Source organism: Oryctolagus cuniculus, chromosome 7, assembly GCF_051225735.1.
Source record: "Oryctolagus cuniculus isolate XC-2025 breed Fujian yellow rabbit chromosome 7, ASM5122573v1, whole genome shotgun sequence".
Taxonomy (NCBI): Eukaryota; Metazoa; Chordata; class Mammalia; order Lagomorpha; family Leporidae; genus Oryctolagus; species Oryctolagus cuniculus.
The window spans coordinates 50,234,873-50,258,483 of record NC_142873.1 but is presented as its reverse complement, the minus strand read 5'-3'; the positions used below and the strand labels follow the sequence as shown (position 1 = coordinate 50,258,483).

Sequence of the window (23,611 nt, the reverse complement as noted above, 5' to 3'; positions counted from 1 at the left end):
TCCCCTTCCATTCACATCAAGATTCATTTTTGATTATCTTAATATACAGAAGATCAGCTTAGTATACATTAAGTAAGGATTTCAACAGTTTGCTCCCACACAGAAACATAAAGTGAAAAATAATAGATGATTTTTTTTAGATGATGATGAAATCAGATCAGACCTATTGTCATGTTTAATCCCAGTGAGAGTCAAGTTGGGAATTGATAATTTCTTTTTTTTTTTTACAGAAGATCAGTTTAGTATACATTAAGTAAAGATTTCAACAGTTTGCACCCCCATAGAAACACAAAGTGAAATATACTGTTTGAGTACTCGTTATAGCATTAAGCCTCAATGTACAGCACATTAAGGACAGAGATCCTACATGAGGAGTAAGTGCACAGTGACTCCTGTTGTTGACTTTACAAATTGACACTCCTGTTTATGGCATCAGTAATCTCCCTATGCTCCAGTCATGAGTTTCCAAGGCTATGGAAGCCCCTTGAGTTCTCTGACTCTTATCTTGTTTAGACAAGGTCATAGTCAAAGTGGAGGTTCTCTCCTCCCTTCAGAGAAAGGTACCTCCTTCTTTGAAGACCTGTTCTTTCCACTGGGATCTCACTCACAGAGATCTTTTTGCCAGAGTGTCTTGGCTTTCCATGCCTGAAATACTCATGGGCTTTTCAGCCAGATCCAAATGCCTTTAGGGCTGATTCTGAGGCCAGAATGCTATTTAGGACATCTGCCATTCTATGAGTCTGCTGAGTATCTCACTTCCCATGTTGGATCACTCTCCCCTTTATTTATTCTATCGGTTAGTGTTAGCAGGTACTAGACTTGTTTAAACCACATCTCATTTCAGAGTGCTACTTGGAGTCCCAGCTACTCCACTTCTGAGCCAGTTTCCTGCTAATATACCTGGGAAAGAAGCAGATGATTGTTAGAGATCCCTGTCAATCACATGGGAAACCCAGATGGAATTATGGGCTCTGGACTTCAAACTGGCCTAGCCCCAGCTGTTGCAGGCATTTGGGGAGTGAATTAATAAATGCAAGAAATTTCTCTCTTCCCCTACCCCCATCACGCTTCCTTTTAAATAAATAAATATTTTTTAAAGATTTTATTATTTATTTGAAAGTCAGAGTTACACAGAGAGAGGAGAGGCAGAGAGAGAGAGAGAGAGAGAGAGAGAGATCTTCCATCTGATAGTTCACTCCCCAAATGGCCACAATGGCCAGAGCTGAGCTGATCCAAAGCCAAGAGCCAGGAGCTTCTTCCGGGTCTCCCACATGGATGCAGGGGCCCAAAGTCTTGGGCCATCTTCTACTGCTTTCCCAGGCCATAGCAGAGAGGTGGATCAGAAGTGGAACAGCTGGGTCTTGAACTGGTGCCTATATGGGATGCCGGCACCTCAGGCCAGGGCATTAACCCACTGTGCCACAGCGCCGGCTCCCCAATAAAATATTTTTTAAAAAAGAAAAATGCTCCATATGTTCAATAATATAAAACATGAATATAATGATGAACACAATGAGAGATATAAAAAGGAACCAAAGGAAACTTGCTCCAAAGGTGAAAAATACCATAGCTGCAGTAAAAATTTCCCTGTATAGACTAATAGTAAATTAAAAACCGCAGAAGAAACGATCAGCAAACTTAAAAACGTAGCGCAGAACGCACAAAATTAAACACAAAGGAGACACAAAGACTGGAGGAAAAAAACCAAAGCTATGCTAATATGTGGGAAAACATCAAGTGATTTAACATACAAGTCACTGGAATTCCAAAAAGAGAAGAAAAAGAGAGAGGGGACAGAGAAAACATACAATGGTGTCCCCTTATCAGCAGTATAGTTTTCCATGGCATCATACACCTGGGGTCAATGGTTATCTGAAAATATTGAATTTAAAAATCAGAAATAAATAATCCATAAGTTTTAAATTGTGATTTCTCACCATCCTGAGTAATGAAATTTCATACTATTCTGTGTCTCACCAGAGACATAAACCGTTCCTTTGTTCAGCACATCCATGCTAATTCTGCTATCTTCACCTCATCAGTTACCAGATCGACTGTCAGAGCATTGCAGTGTTTGTATTTAAGTAACCTTTATTTTACTTAATAACAGCCCCCAACACACAAGAATAACGATGCTGGCAATTTAGATAAATCAAAGAAAAGCTGTCAAGTGTTTCCTTTAAATGAAAAGGTGAAAGTTCTTGACATAAAAGAAAAAAAATTTATACTTTGGTTGCTAAGATCTGCAGTAAGAATGAATCTTTCAGGCCAGCACTTGGTGTAGCGGATTAAAGCGCTGGCCTGCAGCACCAGCATCCTATATGGGCGCTGGTTCTAGTCCTGGCTGCTCCTCTTCTGATCCAGCTCTCTGCTATGGCCTGGGAAAACAGTAAAAGATGGCCCAGGTCCTTGGGGCCCTGCACCCATGTGGGAGACCTGGAAGAAGCTCCTGGCTCCTGGCTTCAGATTGGCGCAGCTCCAGCCATTGCAGCCATCTGGGGAGTGAACCAGAGGATAGAAGACCTCTCTCTGTCTCTCCCTCTCTCTGTAACTCTGTCTTTCAAATAAGTAAATAAATAAAAATCTTTTAAAAAAATAAATCTTCTATTCAAACAGTAAGACATTTTTAGAGAGCCCACATTCACATAACTCTTATTACACTGTTTTATCATTTTTTATTGTATCAGTTATTGTGGTTTATCGTTCTTATGTCCAATTTATAAATGAAACTTTATCATAGGATGTATAAATAGGAAAAAATATAGCATGTATAGGATTCAGTACCATACACAATTTGAGGCATCTACTGGGGATTTTGGGACACATACCCCATAGAAAAGGAGTGACTGCATTCATTAAATAATAACTTTAAAAAAAGGAGTTACTGATGTCTGTGAAAACATAATGGCCAAAAAGTTTTGAAATTTTATGAAATCACAAATTACAGATCTAGAAATCTAAATGAACCCCAAGCAGGATGAATATATACACATGTACACACATATACCACCATCACCACTACTACCACCACCAAGGTATATAAATGTTGTTTAAAAAAAAAAAAAAACAGTTTGGGGGGCCAGTGCTGTGGCCTAGTGGGTAAAGCCACCGCCTGCAGTGCCAGCATCCCATGTGGGCACCAGTTTGAGTCCCGGCTGCTCCACTTCCCAAGTGCTTGGGCCCCTGTACCCGTGGATATGGGAGACCCAGAAGAAGCTCCTACCTCCTGGTTTCAGATCAGCCCAGCTCCAACAACTGTGGCCATTTGGGGAGTGAATCAGTGAATGAAGACCTCTCTCTCTCTCTGCCTCTGCCTCTCCATAACTCTACCTTTCAAATAAATAAATAAATCTTTAAAAACTAAAATCAGTTTTGATAAACAGCAAATATTGAAAACAATCATAGGAAAAGACATTATATACAGAGAAACAAGGATAAGAATCATCACAGACCTGTCAGAAACTATGCAAGTCAGTAGATGATGAAATAATATCCTTAAAGTTCTGTGGGGAACTTGTCAACCGAGAAATCTATATCCAGTGTAAACATTTTTCAAGAATGGAGGTGAATATATATTCATTGAAATTATCACTTAGGTGTTTCCCTTAGGAGATTATAGACTCCTCAAAGACAGATCTTCCTGCATGCAATAGTATAGCCTCAATAAAACGTTCACTATTGAACCGAATTACATTCAATTGTTCAACGGAAATTCCTTTGCCAGTCTCTTCCCATCTCCCCCATCTTCCATTTTTCTCTATAATAATGTTAGTTAACTTTCTAAGATCTGGGGCTCTCATCATGACACTTTTTGCTATATTTATACAGTAGAAAAATAAGTGCATTTAATTTTATTTTGTACATATAAACTATGCATAGATATCATTATATATTATATAAAACATTCATGTGTATGCACATAAGTATGTATATATATATAACTGTTTAACATCTTGTGCCTGTTCTTTTAAAGTGACCACCTTTCTCTACTACAAAACTAGTTCACAAGAATCACCTGAGAATGTGTACAAAAGCCCCCGATCCAGTATTCACAGAAAGGTCTCAGTTCAAATGACCAGCTCTTTCCTGATTCCTTCCCAGCATTTCTGTGTCCAACACGACTCTTAAACATCTATCCACGCCCAGTGACATAATATATCATAGTTATACCCTCTTAACAGTTAACAATTTTTTTTTAAAGATTTTATTTGAAAGAGCCACAGAGAGATGTTGAGTCAGAGAGAGAGTCTTCCATCTGCTGGTTCACTCCTCAGATGACCATAATGGTCAGAGCTCTGCCGATCCAAAGCCAGGAGCCAGGAGCTTCTTCCGCGTCTCCCACGTGGGTACAGGGGCCCAAGGACTTAAGCCATCTTCTACTGCTTTCCCAGGCCACAGCAGAGAGCTGAATTGGAAAAGGAGTAGCCGGACTAGAACCAGTGCCCATGTGGGATGCTGGCACTTCAGGCCAGGGCTTTAACCTGCTGCACCACAGCGCCGGCCCAATGGTTAACACTTCTTAAGGCCTGGTTGTTTTCTCTAGGCTTCACCTATCAGTCTACCAATCTGTGATCAATAAGCTAACTACTGATCAATAAGCTAACTACCAGTTAGTTTGGGTTAATCACCTTCCAGTTTTCCTGCCCCATCAATCCTCCTAATGTGGCATCCCCTAGTTATTTTCTTAATTAATAATATGAGAAGCAATTATCAAAATAATATCCTACTTTGCAATAATTGTAAAGCTATTTGCTTTTTCTGAATAATGAATAATTATAAAAAGTCTGTTTAATGCATTTGTCTGTTAAATGCCTTTGCTAAGAGCCTACTAGATATACAGTGTGATATTGTCCTGCAATTATGGGTAACTAATAAAAAAGGTGAGCAGATAAAAAATGAGGAGCACTCACCACCACTAATCTGAACAAAGAATGTTAAAGAAAATTCTTTAAGCGAAAGGACATGTAGTAAAAATTCAGATTTGTGCATGTAATGAAAATGTTGGAAATTGCTATATATTTATGAATAAACATAAAAATATTTTCTTTCTCAAGTTTTGATCTCTCTAGTAGGTAATATACCTTTTATTTGTTTTTTAAACATTTATTTATGTTATTTATTTGGAAGGTGGAGAGGCAGAAAGAGGGAGAGAGATAAAGATCTTTCATCCATTGGTTCACATCCCAAAAGGCTACAATAGCCAGGGCTACGGCATGCTGAAGTCAGCAAGGTCTCCTATGTGGGTGGCAGCGACCCAAGTACCTAGACCATCATCTACTGCTTTCCCAAGCATGTTAGCAGGACTCAAACCAGCATTTTGCATGCAGGCATGCCAAGTGGGGAATGCACAAGCTGCACCACAAGGTCTACTCTAAGTAATAATTTTTAAAGCAAAACCAACAACAATGTATTGTGTCATCTATAGCATTTGTAGAAGTCTGTGATGACAGCAGCATAAGGGATGGAAAAATACTGTTGTGAGTTCCATGCATTATCTGTAAAGTATAACAGTATCTTAAGGTATATTGTGATAAATGAAATATGTATACTGTAAACCTTAGAGTGATCGCTAAAAAAGGCACAGCTCATAAACCAAGAATGGAGACAAAGTGAAGTGAATACTTCTAGTATGTGGTAAATGTATGTTTATCATGATCAAAAACTGTCAACCTGTGTTATCGAGCAGCTGCCCTATTTTATACCAACAGCAAGCCCTGAGCATTCCAGTCACTCTACATTCTTGATAATGTATATTAATTTCTTTAATTTTAATCATTGTAATAGGTGTACATTAATATTTCATGGTGGTCTTAGTAACTCAAGACAAAAAGCAACTTTTCATGTTCTTTGTGAAAGTTTTGTTCAAATATTTTGTCCATTTTTATTAAGCCTTTTTTAAAATTTATTGAGTTGCATTTCTATATTCTATACTCAAATCTTTGTCTGAAATACATATTATCAATATTTCCTCCCACCTATAGCTTGCCTTTTCAATTTATTAAGTGTCTTGTGAAGACCTGACATTTTAGAAGTTTTGAATTTTGATAAAGTCCAAATTTATGATATTTATTTTTCATTTTAGTGCCCAAGTTGGAAATTTGGGGCCACCTCTGAGTTGCAAAGGTTATCTCAATATTTCTCTAGAAGTTTATCTCCATATTCCCCCAGCTTCTCCTGGTGTGCATTCCAGTCTAGAGTGACAGAAGTAGAATAGTGGTCGCCTAGAGCTGAGAATGGGGAGACTGTCTACGGAACAGTAGGGTCATGGACACTTATACACATACACATATGTAATTTATACATATAAATATGAAATGTGTGCAATCCATTTCATTTTAATCATATAGCCTCCAAATGTTGATACATAGCAAAATATCATGCATTATTAGAAGCATGCTCCCTACCATCAGTGCTAGAGCTGTGCGTATCCCGCTACCTGCCAGTCTCCAGCCTTAGCCATGCCACTCTCCACCTGGCTCACGACTTTCTGCTCTTGGTTCTGTTTCAGCCACAAGAGGTCCCTCCAACAGAGCAAGACCAGCCCTGCCCCTGTTCTTCACAGCTGCTTTTCTTTAGCCCAGTTCCTATGAGTAGCTCACACTCCATCCCAAGATCTCTAAGTTCTTTCCCCCAGGAGGCTGTTCTTGCCATTTGAATACAAGCACTCCTTTCCCCGACTCTAGTCCTCTTTACATCTTGCTTGGCCTTCACACCCTTTTAGAGATGGACGTGTAAACACTGGCCTTCCAAGTAGGACCAAATGTTTTCAAGATTCAAGTTCAAATGCTGATTAGTATTCCATTGTGTGAATATACCACAATATGTTTATCCATTTACTTTGTTGATAGAAATTTGGGTCATTTCCAGTTAGGGGCTATTAGGAATAAAACTGCTATAAATATTTGTGCATAAGTACTTAGCAGACATATTTTCTCATTTCCCTTAAAACACTCACTCAGAAAAGAAAATATGCAAATTCCCTCATGTCACAGAACAAAACATTTTATTCTGAACTAGCAAGTAAGTACTTTTGATAAAGGATGATTAATTCTCTCTAAACAAATAACATCATTTGTAATTTTAAGAGATATCATGATGGAAATAGAGAAAGAAAAGCAAAGGTTCAGTAATCTGCTGTGGGTGTTTAGCCTAGTGGTTAAGATACTTGTTACAACATCCACATCCCACAGCAGAGTACCCGGATTTGATGCCCACCTGGCTGCTAACTCCTCACTGCTGCTTCCTGTTAATGCAGACGCAGGCAGGCAGCAATGACGGGTGAAGTGACTGAGTTCCTGCCACCTGTGTGGGAGACCGGATTGAGTTCCTGGCTCCTGGCTCCTGGCTCCGGCCCAGCCCAGCCCTGGATATTGTGGGCATTTGGTGAGTGAATCACAGTGCTTACTCATTTTCCCTCCCTCATTTTTAAAAAGACTTAGTAAGAGTTCCTAGAAGTATGACCTCACAATTCTGTCTATTGTATGACATATAAGCAAGTATTTTAAAGACTATTTGAGAAGCAATAGGGTTCCAGATAATTATAGAAAAATGGATAAACTATGGATTATTTGTACAACGCAATTTTTAAAAAAATGTGACCAAACTAGAGTCACATGCAAGAATATAGATAAATCTTACAAACATAAGGGAGAGCATCTTATTTCAAGTTCACTTTGTATTTGGTCATCGGGTGGATCTGCTGTTCTCGACTTCTCTATTAAGGAAATGGCCACATCTCTAGGCTCTTAAACAACTATGTTAGAACACATGACACCTCCTCTTCCTCCTCCACCATGTTTGTTGGATGGTAGGTGTGTGTCTGACCCAAGGGAAACTAATCCATAATTAAAGCCAATACATGTAATCCATGCTGCTCAGTGACATTAAAACAAAGCGAACAGTTTGTGTTCAATGGATTCCACACACAGTATGAATGCAAGAAGAAGTAACAAATTCTGTTTTCAGACGCTTCATAGAGAAGGGTTATCTAAGGGGGCCCTGAACAAAGAAGGGAAAGAAACATACAAATATGATGACCAAGGCCAAAGTTCACATCACTGTACTAGCCAGAGGGGAACAAAGGATACTCCAGAATAAGACACATAGTCAGGAATCAAGAGGAGTCTTTGTAAGGATAAAATTCTTTTTTTTTAATGTTTCTTTTTGTTTATTTGTTTGACAGATAGACAGTGAGAGAGTAAAAGAGAGAGAGAGAGAGAGAAAGGTCTTCCTTCCGTTGGTTCACCCCCCAAAATTGCCGCTACGGCCAGAGCTGTGCCGATCTGAAGCCAGGAGCCAAGTGCTTCCTCCTGGTCTCCCATGTGGGTGCAGAGGCCCAAGCACCTGGGCCATCCTCCACTGCCTTCCCGGGCCACAGCAAAGAGCTGGACTGGAAGAGGGGCAGCTGGGACTAGAACCAGCACCCGTATGGGATGCCGGCGCCATAGGCAGAGGATTAACCAAGTGAGCCATGGTGCTGGCCCCAAGGGTAAAATTCTTCAAGGAAATATAATAAGCCTAATGGCGGATGCACTTAATAATGTGAATGAACTTCATAACAGAGCATTAAAAACAGATGGAACTGAAGAAACATATAAATCTATAACTATAGAGGAGATTCCAACATAGCTCTCAACCACTGACAGAACACTTGATGATGACACCACTACAGAGGGCTGGGTGCTTGTTTTAGCGGTCGAGCTGCAGGTTAAGATGCCTGCCTCTTACATCAGAGGACCTGGATTCAATTCCCAGCTCCAGCTGCTGACTCCTGCTTCCTGCTAACGTGGAGTTGAGTTCCTGCCAGCCATGTGGGAGACCGGGAATGAGTTCTCAGTGTCCGGTGTCTGGCTTTTAGGGCATTTTGGGGATTAAGCCAGCAGAGGAGAGCTCACTCTTGTTCATCCTCGCTCTCTCTTCCTCCCTCACAAATAAATAAATAAATTTTAAATATAAGACAGTTAAATCTGAAATTCAGCTAAAAGAAATAGTTTTTTTTAAAGGTTTTCTTTTTTTTAAGATTCATTTTATTTATTTGAAAGAGTTACAGAGAGAGGTTGAGACAGAGAGAGAAGTCTTTCATCTGATGGTTCACTCCCCAGATGGCCACAATGGCCGGAGCTGTGCCGATCTGAAGCCAGGAGCCAGGAGCTTCTTCCAGATCTCCCATGTGGGTGCAGGGGCCCAAGGACTTGGGCCATCTTCTACTGTTTTCCCAGGCCATAGCAGAGGGCTGGAAGGGAAGTGAACAGCCGGGATTAGAACCAGTGCCCATATGGGATGCTGGTGCTTCAGACCAGGGCTTTAACCTGCTGCACCACAGCACCAGCCCCTAAAAGAAATAGTTTTAGCATGACAGAATACCAACTGCTATGAGCACTCCGCCCACCCACCAGTGGTACAGATTTCATTGCACACAATAGGCTGATGATCCACTTCTAAAATCCTTTTTAGGGTCTACTTCTTAGGACCATTCTCAATATTTAACGTCTTAAGTCAGGTTCCCCAGGCAAGAGACTCTGAGGCAGAAATCAGTGTGTTCCCAGAACCTGTTCTCTGGAACCCAGCAGTAAATGGGGGGAGAAAAGTAGGGTTGGGAAGAGAAGGAAGCCACCTGCTGATCTCGCCTGATGGAGGCCTCCCTTAATTTCACGTAGATGTGCAAATGATTCTTCAGATTTGTTTCAACTGAAACAATGGAACCTGGCCTCCCACATCGTCTGGGCATTGGATTGGAGCTGTCTGAAATGATGGTGTCACCCTGAGCGAGAGAGAGAGCTCCCTTCAGCTGAGGGCAATTCCAGGCGAGGGGTTGAGTGCCTCAGTCCTGAAGGGGGTGTGGCCAGTACCCTGCAGCACTTCCCAGACAAGACTGGAAACTTAGTCTTGTTACAGCTCTGATGCCCGTAAAACACCCAGCGGGCGACGCTGAGCATATGAGCTCACAGCTCAAGAGGAAGGTCTAAGGCTAGAGACAAACCTGGAGTCAACAGAACTTAGGTGATATCTTAGAACCACGAGACTCGGTCCCAGTTGCCAAGGAAGAGAAACAGCTCACAATCCGGTCCTTGGAGCACTTCACAGTTAAGAGTTAAGGAAAAATGTGAACCAGCCAAAGTAATCGAGAAGCAGCAGTGCAGAAAGTATTTCCAGGAAAAAGAAACAATCAGTGATGTCAAACGCTGCAGAGAAGTCAACAGAAATAACATTGAGAGTTGACCGTGGCATTTAGCCATGTGAGAGTCACCGGCCATCTTGACAAGACTGTTCTTAGAGTACTGGGAGCAAAAGCCAAGAGCAAGCTTGTAAGAGAATGGAAAGAGAATGAGAAGGATTCATTAACATGTTGATTGAAGCATTTGCTATAAAGGGAAGTAAAGAAATGGGATAGATTTGAAAGAGGAATGGGGCTGGGACGGGCACCGTGGCTCACTTGGCTAATCCTCCACCTGCAGTGCCGGTATCCCATATGGGCACCGGATTCTGTCCCTGTTGCTCCTCTTCTAGTCCAGCTCTCTGCTGTGGCCTGGGAAGGCAGTGGAGGATGGCCCAAGTGCTTGGGCCCTGCACCCGCGTGGGAGACCAGGAGGAGGCACCTGGCTCTTGGCTTCGGATCGGTGCAGCGCCGGCCGTGGCGGCCATTTGGGGAGTGAACCAGCAGAAGGAAGACTTTTCTCTCTCTCCCTGTCACTGTGTATAACTCTACCTGTCAAATAAATAATAAATTAAAATTTTAAAAAAAGAGGAATGGGGCTACGAAAAGAAGCTCCCACCTATCACCACTTCACTCGAGGAGGGAGGAAGAACGTGCTCTAAGAACGCTCTGCAGTGAGGTGGGAGGTGGTAGTCTGGCATGGAAAAGAAATGAAGGGAACCTCACCTCAAGAGGAGTCCAACTGCTAAGACCTAAGAAGTACAGCCTTTGCCTTTCACCATTTGGGTGCTAGAAAGACACTAAAATTTTGAAGATTATAGAACCTGATCTCCAGTCCACTCTTTAGCTACAAAAATATTAGTCAGGACCAGCGTAGTGGTGTAATAGGTAAAGTTTCTGCCTAGGATGCTGCCATCCTATACTGGCTCCAGTTCCTGTTCCAGTTGCTCTACTTCTGATCCAGCTCCCTGCTAATGGCCTGGGAAAAGCAGCATAAGATGGCCCAAGTATTGGGTCTCTGCCATCCAAGCGGGAGACCCAGATGGAGCTCCTGGCTTCAGCTTGGCCCAGCACTGGGTGTTGCAAACGTGGGGAGTGAACCAGCAGATGGAAGACCTCTCTCTCTGTCTACCCCCCCCCCAATAACTCTGACTTTCAAATAACTAAATAGATCTTTTTTTAAAAAAAGGTAAGCAAAAAAAAAAAAAAAAGAAAGAAAAAAACAGTTAGGCAACACTGATTCAGCTAAATGGGAATATGCCTCAGTGGTTCTCTCTGATAGTAATTTCTCTCAATTCAACTGAATTTCCTGATCTAGAAAACTCCCAGTGACCAATGTCCCACTGACGTCCAGCATGAGAGCATTCTTGCCAGTCTTTGAAAAGGTGAATGTGGCCACTTCATGGGACTGAAAGCAGGCAACTCAAATACTTCATTCTGGGGTGCATGTTGTGGCCCAGTAGATTAAACGATGGATTGGGGCGCCCTCACCCCATATCAGAACACCTGGTTCAGTCCTACCTCTGCTTCTGATGCAGCTTCCTGCTAATGTGCACCCTGGGAGGCAGCAGGTGATAGCTCAAGTACTTGGGTCCCTGCCACCCATGTGGGAATCCCTGATGGGGTTCTGGGCTCCTGACTTCAGCCTGGCCCAGCTCTAATTGTTGTGGAATTTGGGAATTTATTTATTTATTTTTTATGGTTCACAATTCTTTTTTTAACTCTTATTTAGTAAATATAAATTTCCAAAGTACAGTTTATGGATTACAATGGCTTCCCCCACCCATAACTTCCCTCCTACTCGCACCCCTCCCTCTCCCATTCCATTCACATCAAGATTCATTTTCGATTCTCTTTATAAACAGAAGATCAATTCAGTGTATATTAAGTAAAGATTTCATCAGTTTGCACCCACACAGAAACACAAAGTGTAAAATACTGTTTCAGTACTAGTTATAGCATTACTTCACATTGGACAACACACTAAGGACAGATCTCACATGAGAAGTAGGTACACAGTGACTCCTGTTGTTGACTTAACAATTTGACACTGTTGTTTATGGCGTCAGTAATCTCCCTAGGCTCTAGTCATGAGTTGCCAAGGCTATGGAAGCCTTTTGAGTTCACCGACTTCGATCTTATTCAGACAGGGTCATAGTCAAAGTGGAAGTTCTCTCCTCCCTTCAGAGAAAGGTACCTCCTTCTTTGATGGCCCTGTTCTCTCCACTGGGATCTCACTCATAGAGATCTTTCATTTAGGTCTTCTTTTTTCCCAGTAGATGAAAGACACTTCTCTCTTTCTCTCCCTCTCCTATTCCCTGCCCCCACCCCTTCCTCCATGTCACTCTGCCTGTCAAATAAATCTTCTTTTTAATTTCATACAAAGCATCCTCCAAATATCTTACTAGATCATGATGTTCATTGTTTTTCCTTCTCATTTTTAAAATTTTTTCTTATTCAACAAACATGATTAAGCCTCTTGCTCTCTGTTTCAAGGATGAAAAGAATATGTCTCTGTTTTCAATAGATTTCAACCTAGTCGAGGAAACAAACTCTAAATAGCAAGGAAACTTATCCAGTTGGCCCTCTGTGTCTGTGGGTGCTGCAGCCTTGGATTCAATCAACCATGAATGGAAAACATTTGCAAAACAAAAAACTGTATCCATACTGAACAAGTACAAATGCTTTGGTCACTATTCCCTCAATGATACAGTATAACAACTATTTATATAGCCTTTACATTGTGTTAGGTTTTATAAGGAATCAGAGATGGGAGCATGAGGGTAAATTATATGCAAATGCATGTCACATTACTTTATATAAGGGGCTGGAGAATCAGCAGATTTTGAGACGGGCATGGGTCCTGAAATCTACCCATGGAGACAAGGATGGCTGTAACCGAAACGTGTCACCATCCCTTGGCTTGCTCACGGCTTGTACGGCCATCTGCATTTCCTTCGTGTTTTTATTTGCTATTGCAATCTCCACAGAGTATTTGATGACAGGCCCACCCTGGCCTGCTCGGATTCTGCCTTCCTTGCCTATAGCCTTGCAGAGAAGAGCATTCAGCACATCCTCCCCTGGTGCTGAGAACGCCGATACAGACCTTTATACAGTGACAACTGACCCATCTCTAGATCACAAGCTCTCTGTGCAGGGGCTGTGCCTAACTGTCCTTGTTGTACAGCGGCTAATCCACTGGGAAAGCGCCTCGGTGCTAAAAACGCACAGCAACACTCCCCTGCTGCCACCTGGTGCTTTATTTACACTAAGTGATGCTCAGAATAGCAGATAAGGCAACTGAAAACCAGTCAGCACGCTCAGCTATAGAAGGGAGCCCAGCCTCTGAATACACAAGCAATCTCATGGGAAAACAGAGACAGCGGCTTTGTATCCACTAGTTCACTACACAAATGCCAGCAACAGCTGGGGCAGTGACAAGCAGAAGCCAGGAGCCAGGAGCTCAATCTGGGTAGCCTATGGGGGTGACAGGAATGCAAGTACTGAAGCATCACCTGTTGCCCTAGCTGGAATTGGAAGTGGAGCTGGGACTTGATCCTGAGCATGCCAATATAGGACGCTGGTGTCTCCAGCAGAATCCTAACCACTACGACCACCCTTGTGTTTTATCTCTTTATATCCCACTTGCTAGTACTATGATAGCCAGAAGTGGATATTAACAACTGTGTTCAATTAAGACTAGAGGATGAAGCAAAGGCACTGTGGTTAGAACGCCTTTTGCTCCTGAATAACAGAAGCTGGTGCTGCAATGGTGAGCTCCAGTGTGTAAAGAGCTAGCGAGGCAGACGTGATGAGCAGCAGCGGGTCAGCCCAGTGTCAAATACTTCTGAGCACCTACAATGGGCAGACACAGTGCAGGGCTCTGGGGGCTCACTGGTGAACAAGAGTAGTCAGACATTCTCTGCTCTAAAGGAAACTAGAGTCTGGCATGGAGAGTCCTGGTAAAGTCCTAAGCAAATAAACAAACTGCTACCACGTAGATGCAAGAGCTAGCAAGTACATAGAATATGGGGACGTGACTGAGGGTGCTGCTCCGGTTAGGGCGGCCGGGGACAGCCCTTCAGGGGAGGTCACACTTGAGATGAGCAAGTGGCATTGAGGATGAGAAACAGGGAGCCGCGCCAGAGTCTAGGGGCGGGGCCAGGCAGAAAGGATCGCACAGATCCTAAGAGGAGGAAGACTTGTCTCTTCAGAGATGGAGCCCGTCACGGTAACCACAGCAACGTGCGAATCCTGAGGGGTGAAGGAGGGGCGAGGTGGCAGTGAGCGGGGCAGGCTTGGACCGGACAGCGCCTGTTGACCATTGATTTGATTCAATTATGCACACAAAGGCAAAACCACTAGAGGGGCTTAAGTAAGGGGGGGCAGCTGTTCTAAGTGACCACTCTTGGGGAGGGGCTTCAGGGGGAAGAGCGGAAGCCCAGGAGCAGTGAAGAGGCCGTGATTGTTACCTAAGTGGAACTCAGATGATGCACTGTAGCAGAGAGTGGGGGCCGAGAAGTCACCAGATCCGAGATGTGTTTTGTAGGTAGCTCTAGATGTGGGCATGTGAGTGAAAGCAGACAATCAACTAGGGCTCCCCCAGCGACCAGGTAGATGGGGTACCATTTGCTAAGGTGGCAAAGGCTGGGGGAGGGGAATATATTCGGGAGGATTGGCTCTCTTTGGCCATGTCAGGTTTGAAATACCTGTTAGATTTCCAAGTGGAGTAGACAGGTAGGTAGACACTAAGTCTGGATGCCAGGGAAGGGTCAGCTTGGCAGTGGTTCACGAGGCCGTGTGTGCTTTCCTTTTGGTGCCTCGCAGCTCCTCACCTAACTCCCTCTTTCCCAGCCCGAGAGAGGCACATTTCAACCTGCCAAGACCGCAAGACAACTGCATGAATAGCAAAAACCCACCATTGTAAAGCGGCAGCTCCATGCTCATGCATAAGATAGCAAACTTACCAGGGCTCCACCACCAACCACCTCATTTGATCAAAGATGAGTTTGGGATTCAAGCAGGAGAAAAGACACACAGGTGATATAAGAGAGAGAGCCAGAGCTTGACCCCCCTGTGTTGGTCCTCCCGGCGCAATGTCCCCTTAGCACTGCTGCCGCCACCAAGGCAATATTAGGGCCACGGGATACAAAGTCCCATGTGTGCACATGCCCTGGAGGAACTCAAGGTTAGGATTTTAATCTACTCGGATGGTTTTCATCTTCTATCATTGAAGGATGAGTAAGGGTTCTAGGTGCGGCATAGAACAAACAGGACCTAAAGTTTCCGAAACGATAATGCCTTCTGGGAACCAGACAGTTCTTGTCCATCTCCAACACTCCTCTGAGTCTCATTTGCTTTTACCTCTTAGTCAATGAAGCCAAATGGGTACCTAGTTCCCACGTGTCCTGGGACTGACCTGTCTGAATACAGGCAACAGAAAGGTAAGACGCTCCTCGGTCCCGCAAAGCACCACTAGAGGGCTGCAGAGACTAGCAATGACCAGCTCAGCCCCAAGCCCTGGCCTCGTGGTGCGACCCTCCCTTCAGGTACAGGACTCTGGAGCCTCAGATAGAGTACGTCCGCTCCCCGGGCCACCCAGCTGGTCATAATTCCGTTGCAGTTCCTCCAACTCAAAATTCAGTGTGATGGCGTGGGTAGTATGTGGCTCTTACAGCCAGGAATCCCACTGTGCTGTGTTTCATCTTGTGTGTTCCGTCCAGTTTCCTAACTTCTCTGAACCATGTCCTTGACTACACTCTGGCGATGAGTGCTTCTGCCCTGCCAGTGGGCTCAGCTGAAGGGCCCGGCACTTAGTGAGCCCTCCTAGATGAACGCCCAGGCCCCTTCTGGGACAGCTCAACTTTCCCAGGCTACTTTAAGGAACGGACTCAGATGACCTGCTCTGGCTACAATACTTTGCTGCATATTCAAGTGTACTGAAAGAGCACTATATATCGCTTTACTTATTTATTTTTTAGACAATCAGCATCACTTTTTAAAAAATTGATTTAAAAATCAGAGCAAGAGAGCATGAGAAAGAGAGAGAGAGAATCTTCCACCAACAGGTTCACTCCCCAAACACCCACAACAGCTAGGCCAAAATCAGAAGCCAGGAACTCCATCTGGGTCTCCCATATGGGTGGACAGGGACGCAAACACTTGAGCCATCACCTGCTGCCTCCCAGGGTGCACATTAGCAGGAAGCTGGAACCGAGGCAGAGCAGGGACTTGAACCCCGGCACTCTAAGCCACATATTAACCTGTGCAACACAATACCTGCCTCTATATATCGCTTTAAAAACACAACAAGCAAATAGAACCGAAGGAGGGGTGCGCGTGTGCTTTCACTTCAACCAGGAGGCAGAGGAAGGCGAGTTCCCTCCACTGACCTGGGCTTGCACCCCCAGGATTTCTTCCTTCTCCCACACCCCGCCTCCGCTGTCATCAGTAGCTGTCCGCCTGTCATCAGTAGCTGTCCGTCGAGTGCCTGTTAGAGGCAGAAGACGGTGCTCGGAGGCCGCACCCAGCATTCCTCGCCAGCGTCGTTTGATTTATCTTACCTCTTCTTCTTCCGCACCAGTACTGCGCCACAGGCATCATTCGCCTAAGTTTAGAAAGGAGGAAACTGAGGCAGGGAGAAGATAAATCACGTGTCCTGGGGTCTTTGGGAAACTAGGTAGCAGCTCTGGAGGTCCCGCTGGCTCTGCCAGCCCTGCTTCTCCAGGTGCTACTCGGCAGAGGGTAGGTGGGTGATGCTGGGAGTTCCGGTGGGGCTTCCGGAGAAAGCGCAAACTTTCCTGGGGGCGGGGCTAGGTGAGAAAAAGGAAGAAAGAATTGCTGACGCGTTCATCTGTGGGAAATCGGATACAAAGAAACACGGTGTGTTGGGGAATGAGAGAGAAAGCCACTCACACCGCACATGACACACACTTAGGCCTGTTGAACCCCACGGAAGGATTCCTCCCCATAGGAAGCAGGGTCAGAAGCTAAGGCGAAAAATCTGAGGCTGGAGCTGGAGCCCCCGCGTGAACCCCCGCGTGCCTCCCCACCAGCTCACCCAGGAAATGAATTTCACGTGGAGTTGTTCTATTTAAAAACCGTGACTGAGGTGCCTCCGCGAACCACCTCCAGCGTTTTGCACAGCCTAAGGCCGACCTGACCTCATTGGCTGGGAGGAGAAGAGGCCAGGGACTCCCAGCTTCCTTCCGCTGCCCCACCTGCGGCCACTGAGAGACCCTGGCTGGGTGGCCGCCCCGGCCCTCTGAGGCGCCGCCCACCCGCGTGTTGGTCATGGCGAGCATCTCCTGATCATGACCATCTAGAAATAGCCTGGCACCTGAGAGTAACCCGACACAGGAAGCATCCTTTCATCCGGGCCAAGGCCCGCTCCTCCCAGGGACAGGGCAGAGGAAGTCCTAATTAGAATCATTCATTCGGCCAAGGGGACTGAGCCTCCAGCAAAGAGCGGATGGACGGCTGACCCTGGCTGCACGTTAGAATCACCTGGGAACTTTTGAAAATACCAACGCTGTGGCTCCGCCCCAAACTAATTACCTAAAAATATCTGGGAGTGAAGCCCAGGGCTGTGCCTTTTAAAAGCTCTCTGGACGATTCCTCTGTAGTTGAGCACCACTGCATTAGCTATCACAGACAACACACCCCGAGGTTCTGCCCGGCCCCGGAGGAGCTCAGAGCTCCCCAGAGCCCTGTGGTTTGCAGTGGGTTTTTCCCTGCAAGGTGGCCTGATCCTCACTGCCTATTTTTCAGGGACAAGGCGCTCCAGAGGAGTAACTGGCTCCTAATGTCCCACATGTAAACAGCATGTCCATGGAGGAACTGGGCTTGGAAGGGGATCAGACTGCATTGTAACTGCACCATGGCAAGGCCCAGCGCCTGGGAGGCGCCCAGGTGAACCTACTTGCCACAGTCTTCTGCCCCAACCAGCTGGTGTCCATCAGTGGTCCTAACACTCAGCCTGGGTGAGCCAGCCACGGCTTGTTTACTTAACTGGTCTCATAAAGGATTTTCTAGCCAATGGAATCTTGCAGGCAGAATTGTAAGTAGATCCTTAAAATATCACCTTGCCAGGCCCAACAACTGGCCTTGGGATAGGCTAACAACCCCAAATTATTACACAAATTTTTAGACTGTGAATGGAAGTTGGTACCAGCGTGTCATTTGATGGGCTGGCTATTAATGAACAGTCAATAGCATAGGGGGAGTGGCGTGTGTTAGGAGAAAGAACGAGGGAGACAGGTGGAGCAGGAGGCTGAGCAGTGGGCCAAAACTCACAGGCTTTGAAATCTAATTCCCTGGCTAGCTGTTTAGCCTGACATAAACCTTGGCCTCTTTAGGTTACACATACAGTTTTGCCTACCCTGGGGTGGGCTCTGATGTTCCCAAGGCAGCCTCGGAGGCTTTTGGTCTAGTCTCCAAAATGCTGGTCCTTTAGGAGCAGGAACAAACAGATTGACTACCCTGCCCTGTCCCCCACCCCCGCCGCCAGCAGCCTTCACTGTCTGTTATTCCAACCCCTGCTCTTCCTCACTCTTGGTGTTTGTCACAGGCCAGTTTGCCTCTTTACCACTTGGGAATCATCAGTAAAATGCAATCTCCCATTCTGCAGATGAAGAGACTCAGGTCCAGAGAGAGCCAACCAAAGCCACACAGGAAGTGTCAGCTTTAGGATCCGCCCCAGCCTGGGGCGGGGGCGGGGGCGGGGGGGGGGGTGTCCCCGCCCTGGCTCTGAGGACTGGAAGGTATTTGCAAGTGGAGATTCCATTCCAAACGCTTAGGTTGCCAGGCTCAGTGGCTGCTGGGCATAGATCCAATCTTGGCCAAAATCGTGATGAAAGCAAAGATAGTCCTCTAACCCTTCACCTCTTTCAGATCAAGAAGAAACAAGTTAAATATGTTCCTCATGTACCTTGCTGACGCTTTGATATATGCAATATCCATATCTCTTTTTCAAAAGAGGGCCCACCCAGGAAAGAAGCCCCAGAAACAAGTCTCTAATAACAGCATTTTCTGTCTGTGATATCTGAATTCAGCCGGCGTTCCTGGATCCTTCAATAACAGTGGTAATAATGATAACCGTTACCTGCTTACTATTTACTGAGTGGCTCATATGCTCTTGGTGGTGTGAAACATACTTTATGTATCATCCGATATTCACGTGAAGGTCATAGCAAACAAAACTGAAACTCAGGGTGGATGATAAGTTGCCCAAGTTCACATAATTAATACATACCTGAGCCAGGGTCAAGCCTGTTTGCTCAAAAGCCTGGGTCTTTGTGGCACATGCATAAACCGTATGTACTCCTCCTGCCAGGCAAAGAAGCCCAAGGGAGGGAGGGCCCAGCCCCTAAGAGCTGAGCCTCCTACAGTTACCTTCTAACTGGCTTCCCCACCTCCGCTCACCTCCTCGTTAGCCCTGGAGCCTGGAGGCTGCGAGGAAAACATGCAGTTTGAATGCAGCCTAGCCCAACCCTGGAATGGAGCCTGATGCCTGTGACATTCATCAACTGGTTAATTTCAGAAAGGCATCCATTTGCACCAGCTGCTTAAAAAGCTCCCGGCCCTCAAGAGACGCTCAGCCAATCACAGGGCACCGGCAGCGAGTTTTTCTGGTAACCGTATTCAACTGGGTGCCTGCTGCTCGGTTGGTTGTATAATTTCAGCAAAGCTTAGGAGAGAGGCGAGTACAGTGAAAATGAATGATATTTTTCCTCTAAGTTGTTTTTCTTAGATTTGCGGCTCGTATTGGTCCTTAATGCACAAGTGCCCCGTTAGCCTGTCATGATGATGCTGGTCACAAGGAAAATGACTTCTGTGGCTCTTTCCAGGGGAGAGAGGCCTGCCTGGCTGTTTCTGGCAGGTTCTCTCCAGATGGCTGCATCCTGTGTGTGTTGGAGGGAGGGGGGAGAGGGGAAGTTGCCACCGGTTCAGGGAGCCTGGAGGGAGAAATGCCTGTTAGGGGTGACTGGTAAACCAGAAGGTAGGCATAGTCCTTTGGACAAGGAGCCGCCCTGTGCCAGTTTTCAGAACTGGTGGGGAGGAACCAGATACTTCCCCGCAGGTGTTAGTTTCCCTCCAGAGACGCAGTGCTCTGTGATCCCAGGATATTCTCAAGGAACCGGTTCATGCGCTGAGGTGGGAGTGGGGCCGTGCGGGGTCAACGCGCCCTGCATGGCCAGATTTGCCCAAGGCCTGACCAGTGGGCACCGCCAGGAATAGTCTCTCCTGGGCCTCATGAGAGCACCGGCTGTCACCCCCTCTCCCTTGCAGCAAAGCCGGAGAAGCATGGAGAAGTCAGCGTGCACGTTTGAGCCCGGGGCATCTACCTACAAAGCTGGCAGTGCCCAACACCGCTCTGTCCTGGCCCCCTGGTTTTGCAGCTCCTGAAAGAGCATCCTCTGTCCATTCCTAACTGCCTTCTCCCCTCGGTAGTACTGGTACGTGTGACCGGTTTTTACTTCCATGATCCTTCTTACAGTTCTGTGTGCCAGCGGGTCCGGAGCCTTACACAGCTTACAGTTCACAGGAATGTTTCATCTTCTGTATTAAGAACTGGAGGCCGGCGCCGCGGCTCACTAGGCTAATCCTCTGCCTTGCGGCGCCGGCTCACCGGGTTCTAGTCCTGGTCGGGGCGCCAGATTCTGTCCCGGTTGCCCCTCTTCCAGGCCAGCTCTCTGCTATGGCCCGGGAGGGCAGTGGAGGATGGCCCAAGTGCTTGGGCCCTGCACCCCATGGGAGACCGGGGGAAGCACCTGGCTCCTGCCTTCGGATCAGTGTGGTGCGCAGGCCGCAGCGCGCCGGCCGTGGCAGTCATTGGAGGGTGAACCAACAGCAAAAGGAAGACCTTTCTCTCTATCTCTCTCTCTCACTATCCACTCTGCCTGTCAAAAAAAAAAAAAAAAAAAAAACTGGAAGCCAGGAACTTGTGGTTTAAACTCGGCAATTGGGGCCAGTGCTGTGGCATAGCAGGTAAAGTCACTGCCTGTGCTGCTGGTTCAAGTCCTGACTGCTCTACTTCTAATCCAGCTCCCTGCTAATGCACCTGGGAAACAGCGGAGGATGGCCCGGGGCCTTGGGCCCCTGCACCCACATGGGAGACCTCAAAGAAGGTCCTGGCTCCTGGCTTCAGATCAGCTCAGTTCCAGAGTTGTGGCCATTTGGGGAGTGAACCAGCAAATGGAAGGCTTTTATCTCTTCTCTACTTCTCTCAAGTGTTTCGAATAAATAAAATAAAAATATTTAAAAAAATAAACTCAGCAATTTATTGGAGATCGCAATTAAGAATCAGCCCAGAGGGGCAGGCACTGTGGCTCAGGGAACTCCCACATCCCGTAACCCAGGGCCTGGGATCAGGACCACCTCTGCTTCTTTTTATTTTTTATTTATTTATTTTGACATGCAGAGTTAGACAGTGAAAGAGAGAGACAGAGAGAAAGGTCTTTCTTTTGTTGGTTCACTCCCCAAATGGCCGCTACCGCCGGCACTGCGCCAATTTGAAGCCAGGAGCCAGGTGCTTCCTTGTGGTCTCCCAGGCGGGTGCAGGGCCCAAGCACTTGGGCCATCCTCCACTGCACTCCCTGGCCACAGCAGAGAGCTGGCCTGGAAGAGGAGCAACCGGGACAGAATCCGGCGCCCCAAACGGGACTAGAACCCGGTGTGCCGGCGCCGCAGGTGGAGGATTAGCCTAGTGAGCCACGGCACCAGCTGGCCACCTCTGCTTCTAATCTGGTTTCCAGCTGGGAGGTAGCAGAGGATGACCCAGGGGCTTGGGTTTCTGTTGCTCACATTGGAGACCCAGATGGAGTTCCTGTCTCCTGGCTTCTGCCCAGCCCAACCTGGACTGTCGTGGACATTTGGAGAGTGAACCACCAGTTGGATAATTCTCTCTCTCTCTCTCTCTGTTTCCCTTTCTCCTCCATCTCTCCCTTTCAAAAAAATCTTTTTGATAAAATCAGTCCAGAAAATCAATCTCTCTCTCTCTCTCTCTCTCTCTCACACACACACACACACAGGTACTTCAAAAGTTCATGGAAAAGGAGGAAAAAACTGGGGCCTGTGTTGTGCTGTAGCAGGCTAAGACACTGTCTGTAACACCAACATCCCATATGGGTGCCGGTTCATTCCCTGGCTTTTCCACTTCCCACCTAGTTCCCTGCTAATGTGCCTGGGAAAGCAGCTGAGATGGCCCAAGTGCTCAGGTTCTGTAACCATGTGGGAAACTGAGATGAGGCTCCTGGCTTTGGCCTGGCACAGCTCTGGCCTTTATGACTGTGTGGGGAGTGACCCAGCAGATGGAAGATCTCCCTTTCTGTCTCTCCCTCTTTCTCTGTAACTCTGCCCTTCAAATAAATAAATAAATCTTTAATATATATGTATATAATTTGGCACAAAAAATTTGAAATCCATGGTTTTTTTTCATAATATGCATTTTTCACAAACTTTGGAGTCCCTGTGCACGTCTTGGGGGAGGATATGCATATTATACTAGAAATGAGTTGGAGTCTAGTAAAAGGGCAGTTAGGAGGGAGCAAACAGAACATGCAGGTGCTATATTCACTCATTCAACAAGAAATATGTGTGGAATACATACCGCATGCCAGCTACTGAGTGATTAGAGCTGATGATAGAAAAATGAATGGGACTGGGCTGCATTCCCTCCAGCTTCTCACCATGTTGCAGAGTTAGGAATGAGAAACAGTTAAGGCCCAGTGCTCCAGGTATTTGGGAAGTAAAGGAAAGTGCGCAGTCTGACTATGCTCAAGTCCCTGAGTGGGGAAGAGAGGCTGAGAAATCAGTGGGGTTTTTTTGTTTTGTTTTACTTTTAAATTCAGCACTGTAGCTTTATTTTTTTAAAGATTTATTTATTTATTTGAAAGAGTTACACACAGAGAGAAGGAGAGGCAGAGAGAGAGAGAGAGAGAGTGTCTTCCATCCAATTGGCTGCAACGGCCAGAGCTGCGCCGATCCAACGCCAGGAGCCAGGAGCTTTTTCCAGGTCTCCCACATGGGTTCACGGGCCCAGGGACTTGGGCCATCTTCTACTGCTTTCCCAGGCCACAGCAGAGAGCTGGATTGGAAGTGGAGCAGCTGGGACTAGAACCGGTGCCCATATGGGATGCCGGCATTGCAGGCAGTGGCTTTACCTGCTATGCCACAATGCCAGCCCTCTTTTTAAAGTTTTAAATCACTCTTAATATCTTCTATTGGCTAATTAATAGCAGCATAAGAACAACTGAAGAAGTTAAGTTTCCTAGTCCCTGTTCAGGATGAAAAAAAGTCTTAATACAGCAAGTATTAAGAAATATTGGCTTGGGGTAGGGATTTTGTATAACAGGCACCAAAACAGAGTCAGAAGTGTCAAGTTCCAGAGTGCCACAGCATGGTGGGGTGACTGGAGTTCACAGTAATGTGTTCTATTCTGTATAAAGAGCTGGAAGA

At 46.0% G+C, this 23,611-nt stretch overlaps 2 long non-coding RNA genes across 11 annotated transcripts; one reads left to right on the top strand and one right to left on the bottom strand.

The window, feature by feature from the left end:
- Positions 1-8,183: 8,183 nt before the first annotated feature.
- LOC149125554 (uncharacterized) lies at positions 8,184-19,707 on the bottom strand. 10 transcript variants are annotated; one of them, XR_016210693.1, is made up of 4 exons: positions 19,577-19,707; positions 19,407-19,480; positions 16,717-16,965; positions 8,184-9,232 (listed from the first exon to the last, which is right to left on the bottom strand). It is a non-coding gene; the product is annotated as an uncharacterized LOC149125554 (long non-coding RNA). The 10 variants fall into 10 exon arrangements; XR_016210696.1 differs by lacking the exon at positions 19,407-19,480 and having other exon boundaries at positions 19,577-19,702; XR_016210692.1 differs by lacking the exon at positions 19,577-19,707 and having other exon boundaries at positions 19,407-19,523.
- On the top strand, positions 18,078-21,379 carry LOC149125553 (uncharacterized). The gene is made up of 4 exons (XR_016210700.1): positions 18,078-18,212; positions 19,131-19,236; positions 20,444-20,610; positions 21,200-21,379. It is a non-coding gene; the product is annotated as an uncharacterized LOC149125553 (long non-coding RNA).
- The last annotated feature ends 2,232 nt before the right edge of the window (positions 21,380-23,611 follow it).